This window comes from Lycorma delicatula, chromosome 12, assembly GCF_047948215.1.
Source record: "Lycorma delicatula isolate Av1 chromosome 12, ASM4794821v1, whole genome shotgun sequence".
In the NCBI taxonomy this organism is placed as follows: Eukaryota; Metazoa; Arthropoda; class Insecta; order Hemiptera; family Fulgoridae; genus Lycorma; species Lycorma delicatula.
The window spans coordinates 34,201,789-34,219,925 of record NC_134466.1 but is presented as its reverse complement, the minus strand read 5'-3'; positions in this window follow the sequence as shown (position 1 = coordinate 34,219,925).

The window sequence follows — 18,137 nt, the reverse complement described above, 5'->3', positions numbered from 1 at the left end:
AGTATAACTATACTATACTATACTATAGTATATAACTATACTATATATAATTCGTTTCTGGAATATTATAATTGTAAACCACTTTTGTTCAAAACCTCAAAATCCTTATCTAAACTTGAATTTTGACCGAACACAGTTAAATCTGCTTACAAACCAAACACTAATCATAACAAGCATCTTCCACTAATTGGAATTTTGCAACGATTTAATCACTCATTCAGTTTCCTTCTCTAATACGTGTGATTACTGTATAAATACACAAATTCATGCGCACAGTAACAGGTTTACTGGTCAATAATCGTTTCGAAACTTCATAACAATAATTCTGAGAATTATTATCTAATTTATGTCTATTATAAATTAAGAGTCAAGAGGTAAAACTGGTTCTGCAAATTCTAAAGAGATCAGATCAATAGGTAAAAATGAATCGTAGCCTCTTGGAAACGCTTAATAAAAATTAAAACCAAAACTGAAGAACTTTTTTGAAACTCTTAACATAGATGCAAAATTCAAATGGAGATATTAAAAGGAATAAGGAAAAAAGGACAACTATTCTTTATGAATACTAAGTTTCTTAGTAACTCAGGAAACTGTCTGGAAACAAAATAGAGAAGAATCAAAAAATATTAAAAACGTTTAATATTTATGCAAAATCATATAACCTAATGATATAGATAAAGAAACGAACAAAGTAATATCTAGAAAATTAAACTAGCTTATCAGTTAACTTAAAGCAACTACAGTAAAAGAAAAGTAAAATATTGTATGACTTTCCTGGTTATGCCAGTCATCATTACAAAAATACGATTTAGGCATCAACATTTGTATTAAAAAATTCTTGATTTTAGAAGCTTCCTCACTCTGTACGGAAAAATTATTTATCAAGAAGTGATTGCTAAGAAAAAAATAATAATTAAAAAAAAATTATATAGAAATTTTGAAAAACAAAGTATAACTTTTATGAAAGTAATGGAAAAAATTGTTTCTCATTTTGAGTCCGGAATATAATACAGGTGTAAAAAATTAATTATAATGGTCCTTTATGTGATGAAGAAAAATAAAAAAGTTTTAATAATAAAACTTAAGAGTTAAAACAAAAAACGAAAAATAGAACATATATTTTTTAAAAGTGGGGAATAAATATTAAAAGAGATTATCTAAAATATTCATACGTAGGTTAATATTAACAAATTTACTTGAGTAAAGTTTCTCTAGATCTAACAACCCCTTCAATAAAAGGTAAAATAAAAAAAAAAAAAAAAAAAAACATTTTCTGCATTTTAGGACAGGGTTTTATAATTTGAAATTTATAAAGTATAAATTAACAAACGTTTTTGAAAAATATTAAACCCGAAGGGAGTAAAGTAAACGGTCAACATATATTTCAATTTTAAAAGGAGGAGTTTGATTTTTTTACTTTTTTTTAGGATTATTTATATATGCAATGTAGGTAAAAAATGTGCCAAAAATGCTTTTTTCTGAAATGCTTCTGAAGAGACTCAAAATTGGGTTTTTCGCGATTCCTCCCTCCCCCAAAAGGAATTTTTTTTTTTAAATAATACGATTAATGCCCTTTATATAAAGATATTTAAACCAAATTTAAAGAAAATTGGTTGGATTAATTCTGAGATATAAGACCGAAAGAAGTGTGACCCACATATTTAAAAAACACAAACAAATATGCACATGATTTTTGGTCAAGATGAACTAGTTGATCCTAAAACCAAAAAGTTGGATTCAAAAATCTGATACCCCATTTTTGACATGATATTCTGGCTATATTTGCTGGGGAATTAAAATATTACCTTAATAAAATCCAAAATTGTCAAACAGCACTCAGGTTATACTTGAAAGTCTTTACATCATTAGACATCATATTTTGAATAAGATTGATGAACTGGAAGAAATGAGAAATAAGAGAGAAAGTTTCTGATAATAATCATAGGACCAAGAAAAATAGGAGATTAACAGAGGAAACTTGAGAAAATTACGAACACAGCAGTAAAATAGAGAAATTATACTGGTCAACATAAAATTTGAAACCATAAATGGGGTAGGTTTTATATACAGTATTTTATATATTGAATATGAATATCTATCCCGAAACAACCCATCACGTAATTTTCTTAAGTTACAACCCCTTAAATTTATTTGTCTCATCATTCGGGGAAATAATAAAAATAAGTTAGTATGTCTGTATGTTTGCTTATTCACATCTGTTTTATATTATGTTGCATGATGTAGACCTATATTTGGTACATAACAGTCGAATGATGTCATTTCATGTCAAGCCAAACAATTATTGACGTGTCAGTAAGTAAAGTACCGAATAATACAACGTGATGCGGTGTTTTTCAGTTTGAATTCAGCTATTGATATGACTTACTATGTTCTTTAGTTGGTAGCGGTTTTATCATACACATATTATAAAGATTCTTTTATAAATGATGCCATACATTTAGTAAAAGGAAAGATTTTTATGACAGAACAACTTTCGGTATTATTTTACTTAACATCAAGATTTTTTAAGATGTATGTGTGTGTGTGTGTGTTTCGCGCTGTTTTTAATTCACTCCATGGTGAAATAATTTTATGAAGTATGTTAAGTAATTAAGCATTATTAATTAAAAATATTTTTTTTTATTATGATGTATTTCAGTTTACTTTCATTTATTAAAACATTTTAAATTTTACGATGAATAAAAATCGGGCTTTTAAAATTTCTTCAAATTTTGTTAGTTACGTTTGTGGAGAATTCACCACGAAAACCAGTATCAATATAAAATATTTAAAACATTTAAATTAAAAACAGCGTATATACCTAATAATAAAATAATAAATTACATAAATAATAAGGATTCTTCTAAAAAAAAAAATCATAATAAATATGATTGAGAAAAACAAGGACTATTTAGTCTTAAATATGAAATATGCGATTTGAAATAAATTCGTATGACAAATCGTTCATTTTCAATTAGATTTAAAGAACACATCAGTTGCATAAATAAAAATCGATCTAACTTTGCTAAACACATTATAAAGAATGGACATAATTACAATCCAAACGAAGTTTTTGAAATATTGGAATACGCTAATAACATTTACAAAATTAGTATATTTCATATATATTAATAAACTTATAAATGAATAAATCAGATTTGCTAATGATATTTTATTCAAGCAAATTATACAATAATTATTAGGCTGGCTAATTGATTCAATTTATACAATAACAGTTGCAAACATCTGACTGAAAAGACGTTTTTCTTTTGACGTTGACTTATTTTAACTATTGACAATCAACTGTTATGAACATAATATTTATAAATTTTATTTTCATTTTAATTCCCAATTATAAAAAAATTTATATGCACAACTACAAAATTCAAAATTAATCAGTAGTTCTTGATGATGGAGGAATAATACGAAAACTCTTGGATAGTCAATACTCACAATTTTTGGTGAGTATTGACTATCCACTCTATTTTTATATAAATTATATAATACCAACGGTACCGGATGTTCAGAAAATTGAACCTGTATCGAATCTGCTGAAAATTGCTTACAAACATTATTTTGACTGTCCCTTGGGGGAGAACAAGATAAATCCTGGGCTCCACATGAAGCATGCATCAAGTTCTACGTTAAACTAACCCAGTGGTTAAAGAAAAAAAAGAGCATTTGCCTTTTGGCATACCTATGACTTGGCGAGAGCCTACTAACCATTATGATGACTGCTATTTTAGCTTTACAAATGTTACTGGTTTCAATTCAAACAATAAAAGCAGTCTCGCATACCCAGATGTTTGTTGAGTTATGAGACCACTACTTCATGGTATTGATTTACCGATTCTGATCGCTCCAACTTCTTGGAAAGAAGTTTCTGAATCTCCAGAAGGCTCAACCGATGAATCATCAACTTCAATATATATTAATTACATTCCAGAAGTATAAAATACTGAACCTGATTTAATCACTCAAGCAGAAGTGAGTGACCTAATTCGAGACTTGCATTTTTCGAAATAATATTCAGAACTCCTCGGTCCACGTCTTAAAGAATGAAATTTATTAAACAAAGCTACTGAAATTTCAGTATATAGAAATCGAAACGAAAATTTACTGAAATACTTTAGAAGAAATGATTTAATTTGTTCCTGTCATGATATTAGGTTGCTAATATCTGAACTTGACACTGAATATGTTATTCATGATTAGTATTTACTTATAGACTCGTCAAAAAGAAGCTGTGTCGTTGTTGCATAAATCGAATAAGTTTTCTTCTATACTTGTAGCACATGCTGTAGGAATGAAAGAACATATGAAAAAGTACGTCAAAAAATGTTAAAAGTTATTAAGTATGATGAACATTTATTACGAATCATAAGCTGACCTAAAATCGATAGAGCTTCTCGAGCTCCAGAATGCCTTTACAAAATATATGTGTTTGTGAAATAGTCGGGCTGCATATAAACACTATGCACTTAATGACTCGCCAAGAAGAAATCGGTTTACACCAGGAAAGGAAAATGTTGTCAATATTCCCCTTGCCGAAACAGATCGTATTATTTTACCATCTCTATACATAAAACTAGGCCTGATGAAAAATTTTGTAAAATCATTAGATAATGATGGAGACAAATCTCAGCTAAAAAAAGCTGAGATTTTTTCACAACTAATTGAAGCCAAATTAAAAGAGGGAGTTTTCATCGGGCCACAAATAAATAATAAAGTTAATTCGTAGAAATATATTTGACAGCAAACTGAATCGTAAAGAACTAACAGATTTGAAATCATTCAAAGTGTCACTGGTTTTCTTGGGAACAAAAAGGCTGAAGACCATTATCATCTTATAAATGAACTCTTAGTAAACTACAAAAATTTATGCTGCAGAATGTCACTGAAAATTCGTTTTTTACATTCTCATTTGGACTTTTTCCCTTTAAACTTGGGTGATATCAGCGATGAACAAGGAGAAACTTTCCGCCAACATATATTACATATAGAACGTTATCAAGGCTAATGGGTTGACTCTCTGATGAGTGACTGCTGTTGGATGAGAAAAAGAGAAGACTTCACTGCACAAAAAAGGAAAATTAGAAAAAATCGATTAAGATAAACGTAAATGTCTGTAAAATTAAGATCGAGATTTTAATTGTTATTATTATTATTATTATTTTTGCATTCTATTATTTAAGAAGTGTAATATATAAATATTACACCTCGTTATCCTCTTTATTTATTGTTATCAAATATACTAACTGTATTGTTTTCTTCTTATTATGAAATAATTTAGTCTGTTTACTATTTAATTGGCCTAGTTGCCCTTGATAGTTATTTATAATGTTTAAAAATGTATTATTGAAACATATTATATTTTATATATCTAACACGATCACTATACGAACAATAACATTGTAATAATCATTTTAACATAAAAACATCTATTCAACATTCATACACACGAAAGGATATAATTTAAATATAACTAAATATTGTTTTATTTATTCAAAATGAATCAGCAATAGTAGTATACCAAGATGGTTATTGCTTTAACAAATAGCTCGTCGGGATATATATAAATATATGTTCAAAAAAATCTTCATTAGCGCGTTCTGAATTGTGATTTATTTTGTAATTATTTTATTTTATATATCATCATGTACTTAATAAAATTATTATTACATTTTTTTAAATTAATATAAAATTTATACCGCATATATTTTTAATTTTAACATTGTGACTTTTTGACACTGCTTTGATCAATGTTTACCCATAGTTTTCCTTGATACATCAAAATAAATGCTGGGCTGTTCCTTTTTTAGACGTGGAGTAGAACAGATACACATACCTGACGTGATTTTTATAATGCCAGGTGTACGAAAATGGATATCGAGATTTTAGTTTGTTACAATATGTACTGGGTGAAGTGTACAGTGTTGATTAAAGGCTGGAATCAAACAATAAAAAGAGCAGTTTTAGTTGGACGCATGGGCATCTTTTGATTCCTATTATTTTCACCTGATAGGACCTTCAGCAAAGATGGAGACTCCAGAACAGAAAACTTCTGTGTTTTTCAGTTTATTTAATATGAATCTGTAGTTACTGTAAAACGTACGCTCCGTAGAAGTTCAACTATGATCCTGCGAATGATAACATCCGTCGATGGTATAATCAGTTCGACACGACGGGATGTCTGTGTAAAAGAAAGAGAAATCTGTACATTTTAGGGAGTTTGCCTGCGTAGACAAAAAGTAAGGAAATCCTGCATCGAACTAGCAATACCGGTGATGACAGTAGGTTGTTTTAAGAAAATACTTACACATGCATCCATATTATTTTCAGCTGTGTAGGCTTTGAAGCCTGTCAAATACGCTTTGCGTGCCGACTTTGCGATTGAATTTTTGCACCATAAAGATTACGACTTTCTTGATCGTACTGTCTTTAGTCATGAGACAACAATTCATCTTACTGGAAAAGATAACCGACATTATTTCTGTATTAGGGAGGTCAGAAAATCCCTATGACCAGTAACAATACAAAATGGACTCCTCAAAATTAATTTTTTTCTGTGCAACACCCGAAGGACAAGTTTACGAATCGTTATTTTTCATTGAAGCAAACGTAACAGGAGTTGATTATTAGGATATTCTATGTACATGGCTCTTTCCTCACTTTCATAACTCTGTACGGGATCGATTGGCATACAAAATGGACTCCTCAAAATTAATTTTTTTCTGTGCAACACCCGAAGGACAAGTTTACGAATCGTTATTTTTCATTGAAGCAAACGTAACAGGAGTTGATTATTAGGATATTCTATGTACATGGCTCTTTCCTCACTTTCATAACTCTGTACGGGATCGATTGGCATACAAAATGGACTCCTCAAAATTAATTTTTTTCTGTGCAACACCCGAAGGACAAGTTTACGAATCGTTATTTTTCATTGAAGCAAACGTAACAGGAGTTGATTATTAGGATATTCTATGTACATGGCTCTTTCCTCACTTTCATAACTCTGTACGGGATCGATTGGCATACAAAATGGACTCCTCAAAATTAATTTTTTTCTGTGCAACACCCGAAGGACAAGTTTACGAATCGTTATTTTTCATTGAAGCAAACGTAACAGGAGTTGATTATTAGGATATTCTATGTACATGGCTCTTTCCTCCCTTTCATAACTCCGTACGGGATCGATTGGCATGAAACCGATGACAAAGCTTGTTTGCGGTCGCCTCCAAGGTCACCCGATCTAACTCAATTTTTCTTTTGGAGTTTTATAAAGGATGTTGTGTTTGTGCCTCCACTACGTACTGATCTACCTTATTTAAGGAACAAATCTGAAGCAGCTATCATTTCCATTACTCTAGATATGCTGGTTAAAGTATGGAAATAATTTTATCGGTTGGATGTGTGCTGCATGATGAAGGGTACCCGAATATTTGATGTGAAAAAAACTTTCAGAGTTACTTTTTTACTATTTGTGGTTTATTACTTTTTGTCAACGTTAAACAAAACCTATTAAGTAGCTCTAAATTTGAGATATTTTTTGTACACGCTGTCTATTATCATGTACGATCACAATAAAAAATTATTTATTTTTTCAATATATTTTGACAATATATTTAATAATACAATTGGATATCTTTGACCTCTTTGGTTACAAACTAAACAGTTCTTATTTTGCAATTAAAAAAAAATATTATTAAGATCCATTTTCACATTTTTACAAACGTAATTTTTTATAAGATGTAATAAATTTTTTCTTAATATTCAACAGATATTAAAAAACTTAAATTGAACGGTAATCAAAAGATTCCTAATGGATTATAAATTGAACACAGATCCTCCCTAATGAGCCTTCTGAATTTCCTCAACAGCCTTTTGAAAAATCACGCAACACTTTCGTAAATTACTTTCGCAAGTAAAGTTAGAAAAAAAATGAACCCAATTTACTTTAATTAAAAGTATACAAGGTACAATTTACATTAATACATGCAGCCCCTATTAATTTATACATGTAGCATATTATAAAGTAACAAACTTATTAAATGAAAATAAAAAGAACATTACTATTATCAAATTGAGAAACTCCTTGTTTTTCATGTTATAACTACGGTAATTCGAATATGTAAATAAATATTTAACAGATTAAAAAACCCTTATATAATCGCATTATAATTTTTAATTAAGCAGATTTTAAAAAGAAATTACAACTATAATAAGAAAGAACTCTTCTCTTAGCCTTTTATCCGAAAGGTCCCAGGTTCAAATCGAGATCAAAAATTATATTTTTTCATACCCTATAAATACTCTTTTAATAACTCCAAGCACAAATTTTGAGTTTATCTGGTGATTATTATTTAAACAATTGAAAAATTTTGGCTGTTGATACCACGATTTAAATGTGCAGCAATCATTAGTAGCAAAGATTTTTTCCGATCTCCCTCAGGATTTACGTAGATACTTTTACTGAAAATTATTTAAAATTTTATGTTTTTATACGTAATTTAATATAAAAAAAACAATTCGATGATTAAATTCAAGAAAAAAAAGGAAAATTTTAATAAATTCTGTTAGAATTAAGATACTGTTTACGCCATTGCTTAAAGCAGTTTTTAAGTTATTTCAACTGGTTTGGTATTTGACTTATGTTCATCTAAAATTTAACAGTATTTCGATCTAATGAATATTTTAATTATAAATAAGAAATTTTTTCATACACTGAAATTAATGCATTCCATTCAACATACATATAAATAAATATATGCTCAGTTGATTTTTATTTATCACTTATTTTTATTTATGTATTGATTATTTATTAGGATTTAAGTCTGTATTATCTCATGTGTATAATGTTTAAAAAAAGAAAATAAAAAAAAAAGAAGAACTAAACGTAAACATGTTACAATTCACTCGGCTCCTTTCGGATGCACTCGGCGCCTGACGATTTAGCGGCTCTTCACCGTTCAACACAGCTCCTTTCGGATGGACTCGGATTCTATCGACATCACTCCGCTCTTTACAGTTCACTCGGCTCCACCTACCCTAGACAAGCCGGCTCACCACTGGAGTCAGGTCATTCTCTCGCGATCTCTCAGTGTGTGTGTCTCTCTCTCTCAGCCAGTCTCGCATCTCTTCTGTGCTTCGGCAGTCTCTCGTTGTGGTCACTCTCTTCTCTTCATGTGTGTCGTCTCTCGTTGTCTCTCTCTGATCACGGTCTGCGACCATCATTCGAGTGATCATTGGTGCGTCTTGCAACTCTGGTATTGTTTGATCAAGCTTCACACTTCGTGCGGTTGACAAGTGGATTGCACATGTTCTGCAACAATGAATCTTTTTATTGTGTGTTAAGGATCCTTTAAACGTTGTGTTTGTGCTTTTTCTTCTCTATAACTGCATTATAAAATATTGACTTGAAGGAACTTATGTAGACGTATATAGGGTCCACGATTGTGAGATTATGTTTTGTGCGACTGAATATTAACATATTGGTGTTTTTCGTCCGTTGAACTCTTTGTTGTTATAATCCAGATTGCATCCTATGCCGGTGAGTGTCAAGGTATTTGTTTTTCATTAACAGGAAACAGTAATCGTCTACCAAATATTAAGGTAATCCTCTGTTAAACAATAAGATACTATTATTATACTCTGTATTGTTATTACACACTGTGCTTATGTAAACGAAATATTTAATGTAATAAGTTTACCTATACTTTACTTAAGGATTATTGCATATAAATATCTCACAAGGAGATTTTGTGGAAAGCATTTGTCTTAACAAAACAATAATATGTAATAGTGTTGTTATGCATTTTTTTGTTTTTATGAACATGGTTATATAATTCTGTTAAAAATAAAGTCCAATATTCTTTTGGCAAAAACGAGCTATTCGTAATTATATATTTGTAACTTTCCCCAACAGATACTATTATATAGTGTGTGACCTATTCCGACTAAAACTAGTTTTTGGTCTTACCCTCAACCATGAAATAATATTCAGATTACTCGGCCAGTCATATTATTGTTACACATGCCCTCTTTGTAATCTATTTATCCGATTTCTCCTCGTTTCCTGTTTTGTCTTGTCGTTACGTTTCCTAGATGTTCACTATGTTACTTTTAATTCTTCTACACAACCCCCTTTTTTTGTATCACTGCTTTCTCGGTTAAAAATTATGAAACATTTTTATATATATATATATATATATATATGAATATTAGTATCATCTATAAAGGAACCTATCCTGACTGACTGACCCATCAACTCCCGGCAAAAACTTCTGAAAATAAATTGATGGAAATTTGTATACATGTTCTTACAATGTAAATTCAGAATAAGAAACAATTTTCTGAAATTCGGAATTAATAGGGTTAAAATAGAGTAACAATGAAATTTACTATTTTTTTTAATTTCTCCGTAAAAAATTAAGATATCAGCTTGATTTTTTGTGTGTAATCTTCATGTGAATATTTAAAAATTAATTTCTAAATTTGTTGAAATTCCCAGTTTAAAGGATTACAATGGATTTTGAATTTTTTTTTTAACCTGGTTAGTTTTTTTAATTTCTCAGTAAAATATAGATATCAAGTTGAACTTTGGTGTGTGTAATTTTAATGTAAATATCTAAAAACTGATTTCTAGATTTTTCGAAATTCAACCTCGAAAAGGGTGAAGAAAGGTAATAAAAATTTGCAAATTTTCCCCATTTCCGATAGTATTAAACGATATAGTCATTCGACTTGGGATTCTAAATAATCTACAAATAAATATCTATTAAACATTTTCAATTTTTTTTATTTCTATTTTTTAAGGGGTGCGACGGTGGTTCTGTTACTGTGTAACTGTTACTGCATGTGCGACGCAACATAAAAAAATAAAACTGCCCGCAAATCGTAATTGACCACTATAGGAAACGCAAAAGTACCTATACAGAGGGGGCGAAACTACGGTGCGGATGCTATATATATATAAAATAAAAACATTATTCATATATAAAAATATTTGATGTGAGTAATTATTTGTTGCAGCGAAACTATGAAGTTCGATTTTACTCTTTTGCAATTAGTCGTGGAGGTGCTAAACACCTTATGATAAAGAAGCCATAGAACTTGTAAATATTATAAAATGTTTCATTTACCATTTGAAAGGAACTCAGTCAGTTAATTAATGCATTGCATTAAAACAATCTCCCATAATCAAATATATGAAACAATCTGAATTTTTTTTTTTAAATACAACAAATGACTCATCATGATTTCATGAAGATAACCCGCTCTTCACTTATAAAACCAATGAGCAGCCAATAAGCACATGTAAAAACAAACACAGTTTTATATTCCACATTTTAAAATTTTTGATTTCAAGGACTTCAAATCGTTGAAACACACAACTCCTAGAAAATCAAATAAAAATGAAAAAATAAGGTTTTCATCTAAAATAAAGATATCAAAGAAATCTATAAAAATATTTTATAGTTATGTAAAACAGTCCTTAACAAATTTACAAAAATTACATACCTTTTTCTAAAATTTAAAAGTCATCATGACATTACTAAATTTTCATTTTGACCAGGAAAAAATTAAAAAAATTATCACGACTTTTTAAAAAATATAAAGTTGAGAAGTATTTTATCATTATCAATTTTTGAAAATATATTTTATTTATTTATTTTTCTTTTTGTTAAAATTTCAAATTTTTATTTAATACAGATTGGTATAAGAAAAAATCCGCATCTGAAAAAAATTAGAAACAGCTACATTATTAAAGATAACAATAAAATTATAGAGAAAAGAAGAAGATAAATCAATATTAATCGTGAGCTACAAGGCTTTCTAAAGTATGGGAAATTGATTATCTTTTTTTTTTTTTACCTTAAGTTTTCCGTACAAATAAATTTCAAGCTTAATAAACGGTTCGTGAAATAAATAAAAAAATTACACTCGAGAAAATATTTACAAAAGTTTATATTTTAAATTTAAACCTACACAGTTATTTCTAGTGTTAAATAATCAGCGTTAATAGAAACGACGGAATAAAATATGCAAAAATGTGTGAAAATAAATAAACAAATTAAATGTTAAATAAATGGTGCATATTTTTTTTTAGATAATAGAAATAACACAGAACAATCCTAGGTCCCAAGAAAACAACAGAAATAAATATACTATACATATATATATGTATATATATACTCGTGTGTAATAAACACGAGTATATATAAAATCTCTCTCTCTCTCTTTCTCTTTATATATATATACATTTTGTTGTAATCTCTATATTTATTTTACACGTAACGAATAAGAGATTTTTTAATCAATTTATGCCAAAGAGTAGCTTGCTGATATATATATATATATACCATACGATATATACAGTTTTTATATATCGCTATAAATTGATTATAAAATCTCTTCGGAAACAAGTACCAACGTCAGAAAAAAAAAACACTAATATAAAAAAATAAAATTTAAAAAGAAGGATGATAAAGCAAATCACAAAGCAAATTCAACTCTTTTACCCATTCATACCCTCCCTCAATTACATTGTTCAAACCAGCTAATCCCCCTGAAAAGGCATGCAAAGGGCAATCACTAACTTTTTGTTCCGTAGATGGAGTATCAACTAGGCAATAACATGACTGACCACACGTCAGTCCTCACTTAAACCTCCAGTAACTGCACCTGCCCACTACTTACGGAAACGATTCAAAACAAACCATTCTTTTCGAGAAAGGTTCATTCCACCTATTTCGTTCGCCGAGTTTGTCAGAAATAAACTGAAATCCAACTAAGAACTATTAGAAGAAATAGAGGATATCGAAAAAGCGATAAGAAGAAGGAAACAGAGATTCACGGGTTATGTATACAGAATAGTTAAACAGAAAGTAAATAAATGAATATTGATTAAACTCTGTGAACAAAACAGCAACTGTTTTGTTGCTGTTTTGTTTTATTTTTATTTTTTGTTTTCATTTATTTAAATGATGAAAGAATTACACAACTTAGGGGTCTAAGAACAGGAAATAAAGATAGAAAGCTATTCAGACAAAACGTTCACGAAGTTAGAAACGGTGAGGAAGGAAAGGATCACACCATAGTAAAATACTCATAAGAGAGAAAACCAAACCCGAGGAAAAAAGGAAGGAAAAATATTAGGAGAAAAGAAAAAACCAGAGAAAATAATTTTGTGATCCATGTCTTGCTAAACTTAAAAAAAAATATTACTTCTATACCATAATACTTCCAAATAATGCAGCTTTTCAGGTAACACCTCCAAACGAGGCAGAAAATTTACATAAATTTTCAGAAAAAGAAATCAGAAAAACTAATAAAAACACAGTCAGAATATAAAAACAATATTTATAATTTAAAAAAAAATTAAGATTTTGAAAAAACATACAATGAGGAAAAGATTACAATTCTACGTTCACCTGTACAGAATTATGTACAGCAGATTAATTTTTAATTTTTTTTAAAATTTGGTTTGTTTTTATGTGCTGGATTAATATTTATACCAAAGGCGCAGAAATCAGAGCAAAATCTTTCTCCAGCCGTTAACGAAGGTTTCCGAACCTATCTTTCTATGGATTTTATTCTTGATTTTGAGAAATAGACAAGGATTTTAAAATACTCAATATATATATATGAAAAAGCAGAATTCTGAAGAAGTCAAACTTTCAGGAAAAATATAGATGACTGCATTTCTAGAAAAGCAGAAAAAAATAAAATCTTAAATGAAGAAAGAAAAATGAATGAAAGGATGAACAGGTTTTGGAATAAAGTTTGACCTTTATAAATGTGATCCTTAGAGGTCACATCGAAATTAAAACAAAAAAGAACAATAAAAAAGTGAATTTTAGCCGGGATTTTAAAATAATACTATAAAATAAAAGGAAAAAAGTTACAATAATTGTTGTCGTTTCAAATAATCCCATCGCCGGCCTCCGTGGCGCGAGTGGTAGCGTCTCGGCCTTTCATCTGGGGCTCCCGGGTTCGAATCCCGATCAGACACCGAATTTTCAAACGCTACAAATCATTCATCTCATCTTCTGAAGCAATAGCTAACGGTGGTTCCAGGAATTAAAAGAAAAAGTTATCCTAAGAGAAAGCGTAAATTTAATTTAAAAACATTTAAACCTCAAATTCAGCCTAACCACCTCGACTTAATGCTTGTGTATTATAAAAAAAAAAAAAAAACTTTTGAAGTCTGTTAACAATTAACCATTTATAAAGGTTTTTATAATATGAGAGTATTTATAAATATAATTACACAAATTAAAATTATTTACCGGAAATACTAATGAAAAAACTTTTAAAGTCATTTTAAAAATCTAGTAGTTTATTTAATAACATTTCATCTGACATGTAAAACTATATTAGGAATTCGTTAACAAAAAATAAAATGAAATAAAAATAAACATGAAAAATATTTTCAGATAATTTATTATAAAGATTATTTATTTATTAAGATGTAAGGCCTACATGTTTTAATTTGGTATTTTATCTTTGTCTCATTTGATTTATATACACGTTAGGTTCATAATTTCGCTCTACAGATAACAATGAATTTCGTGATTATTTTGTAATAAAAGGAGTTCTAATTATGGAACATGAAAACAATTAACCTAAAAAACTAGTATTGATTAGATATTTTAATTAACTTGTCAACCACTTAACATTACCATACAGTCACTTGTTTTATACGTAGCCTTATAATAAAAATCTGATGTGGACACTACATGACTTCCTTGTACGCCTATTATTACATGTACACATTTTTTTTAAATGAAAAGTACATAAAATTTCATTTCACTAATAACTTCTGATATTTTTTTAATATATATATTTTTTTTTATAGCTACAATTGAATAATTATTTACTGTAATATTATTTTTTACAATCAGAGGGTTATAATTAATAATAAATCAATATATTTAAATAAAAAATAAAATTAAAAAAAAAAGAAATGAAGTCGAATTCGAACCAATGTGACCGCCTTGTAAGATTCAAAATATTTCATTAATTATAATTTCATTTGGCTACAACTCTGGAACTAATGAAAATAAGTACCACTCATGTATACCGTTGAAAAGCTCTCAATGAGGGCTTATTACTCCAGTTAAGAAAAAAATAAAAAATCCAATTATTTTTTGATTTTGGAAACTTTTGGTTCAGTCGATTGTAATCAAAATGGTAGGTGCACAACTACATGTTACAACGTCCTAAATATAAATTTATACATCCTACGGCTAGGTTTTGAATAATACGAGATGCATATCGGTTTTGAAATTTCAACGGAAATTTCCGTTTTTTTATGGATTCAGGGATGGTAAAAATGGAAATTTTCGTTGAAATCTGAAAACCGATTTTTTGGGAATACAATACTTCCTTTACTTCATACAGGAAGTAAAAAGTAAAATACAGTGATTTAAAAAAAAAAAATACTATTTTATGTTTCACCTAAAATAACTTTGTTAAACGGGTAATAAACATATAAAAGTTTTAGACAGATTTCTAGAGAATTTGATTTGTGAGTAAATTAGTATGAATAAAGTCCACAGAAATTAAACACAACGTAAGAATCTAGAATTCTATTAGAGATGTAACTTATCAAAGATTTTTTCTTAACTGTTAATTTTTCTAAACATTTAATCTTTTGGTTTATTTTACACGGACTGCTCGAGCTAAAGGTATCCAAAAGTAACAGTATATTAGGAGAACCAGTTAATTTTATTAACTGTTTCTCCTAATGTATTCTCCCATTCTTCTTCTACATTTACTACCTTATCTTTTTTACTCAGACCTCTTGCGATGTCCTCCTCAAAAATCTTCTTTACCTCCTCTTCCTCAAGCTTCTCTAAATTCCACCGATTCATCTGACACTTTTTCTTCAGGTTTTTAAACCCCAATCTACATTTCATTAAAACCAAATTATGGTCGCCATCAATGTCTGCTCCAGGGTAAGTTTTGCAGTCAACGAGTTGATTTCTAAATCTTTGCTTAACCATGGTATAATCTATCTGATACCTTGCAGTATCGCCTGGCTTTTTCCAAGTGTATATTCTTCTATTATGATTTTTAAATTGGGTATCGGCAATTACTACATTATTACTTCGTGCAAAACTCTATAAGTCGGTCCCCTCTTTCATTCCTTTTGCCCAGCCCGTATTCACCCACTATATTTCCTTCATTGCCTTTTCCAGTGCTTGGATTCCAATCTCCAACTATTATTAAATTTTCATCTCCTTTTACGTGTTTAATTGCTTCATCAATCTCTTCGTATACACACTCTACCTCATCATCATCATGTGCGCTTGTAGGCATATAGACGTTAACAATCGTTGCCGGTTTAGGTTTTGATTTTATCCTTATTACAATGATTCTATCGCTATGCGTCTTGAAATACTCCACTCTCCTCCCTATCTTCTTATTCATCACGAAACCTACTCCTGCCTGACCATTATTTGACGCTGAGTTAATTACTCTAAAATCACCTGACCAAAAGTCGCCTTCCTCTTCCCACCGAACCTCACTAATTCATTATGTAATTATTATGAATTATAAAATTAACTTCTGAAAATATTTATGTAGACATATTAATTGATCGTGTATGAACTATGATATAATAACTTGCATCCAGGGCGAGTTTATCATCGGTATGGACTGGGTGAAGCGACTGAAGAATTTCACAGAGATTCTCTGTTTTAAATAAAACGTGATCTTGCAGCTCATAAACGAAAATCAACGTAATAACAACGAAAATACAAATTATTAACTGTTTTATAAAGAAAGAATTTTTAAAGGAAATTTGACCAACTTTTATTCAATTAAATTTACTGTCATTTTTTAATTTTTTGTCATTTTTAAGTAATGATATTTTTTATTCTTTTTTTGCTTCATAAATTAATGCAAAACAGAAGCTTTTTGAAGATTGGGAATCTTTTAGCGTATTAAAAATGCCATGCCTGACTGGGATTGGAAATTTGGACCTCCGAATGAAAGACCGTGATTCTAATACATCGCCATGGAGATCGTTTTATTTATAAGTATTTTAAATGACATTTTTTATAAAACAGTATGCTAGTAAATTTTAATTTGTTCCAGATAATTTTTGTAAATTCTTTAATAAACATATTTATATTCAGTGGATTATTTGTGACGTATTACTGTATCAGTCTTTTATTTCAATGTACATAACTTCTGCGTATCTTTATAATTTAACTGAAATACATTTATTTGTGATATATTTTCGTCTTTATATTAAGTGCGATACACAGTAAGCATTAGAATAGAATGGATATGATACAAACTTTTTAATTTTCCAAATATCTGGATGCGGCCTTGCAAAGACAGGTCATCCTGATAATCAGAAATCTACTTAATAGTTAGAAGTAGGCAGAAATACTTAATTTTAATTATATATATATATATATATATATATATATATATATATATATTCATGTACACATATTTATATAAAACTTATATTTAATTGTGATATTTGCATTCATATTAAAAAAGTTATACTCTGATTGCTTTTATTTATGAAATTACTCGTGTAACAATCCTACAAATATTATTTATGTAATAATTCAAATTTATTTTGAGAGGTTGTAATGTTAGCTAGATATTGAAAAATATAACCTTAAGCGGATTGAGGTTTTAATAAAACCAGCTTCATTTCATATAGAAAATGTACAAGTTACTACAAGAGAAAAATTTTAGCGTTTAAATTAATATAAAAAGAAAGGATAAAGGAAAGAAAAAACAAAGCTGATTATAGTTTATTTTTATATCTCGTAAAAGCTTTTTTCAAAACGTCAACTAGAATAAAGTTTTTAAAATTTTAAGGAAGACTGGGTTAGAGATTGAAATATGGAAGAAAAATATTAACGAACAAATAAATCTCTTCGGAATTAATCTGAGCTAATATAAAAAATTCATAAGCAAGAAAGATAAGTTGATAAAAAGAAGTATACTGAAGTAGCAATATTGTTTTATTGCCATATCTTGTTTTCATTTTTTCATTCATTTTAATAAAGCATTTATACTACTTGGCTTTACTAAATTTTCACGTTAATAAAACTCCATGGCGATACGATTTTCATTTATAATTCTGCCATGACTTGTTT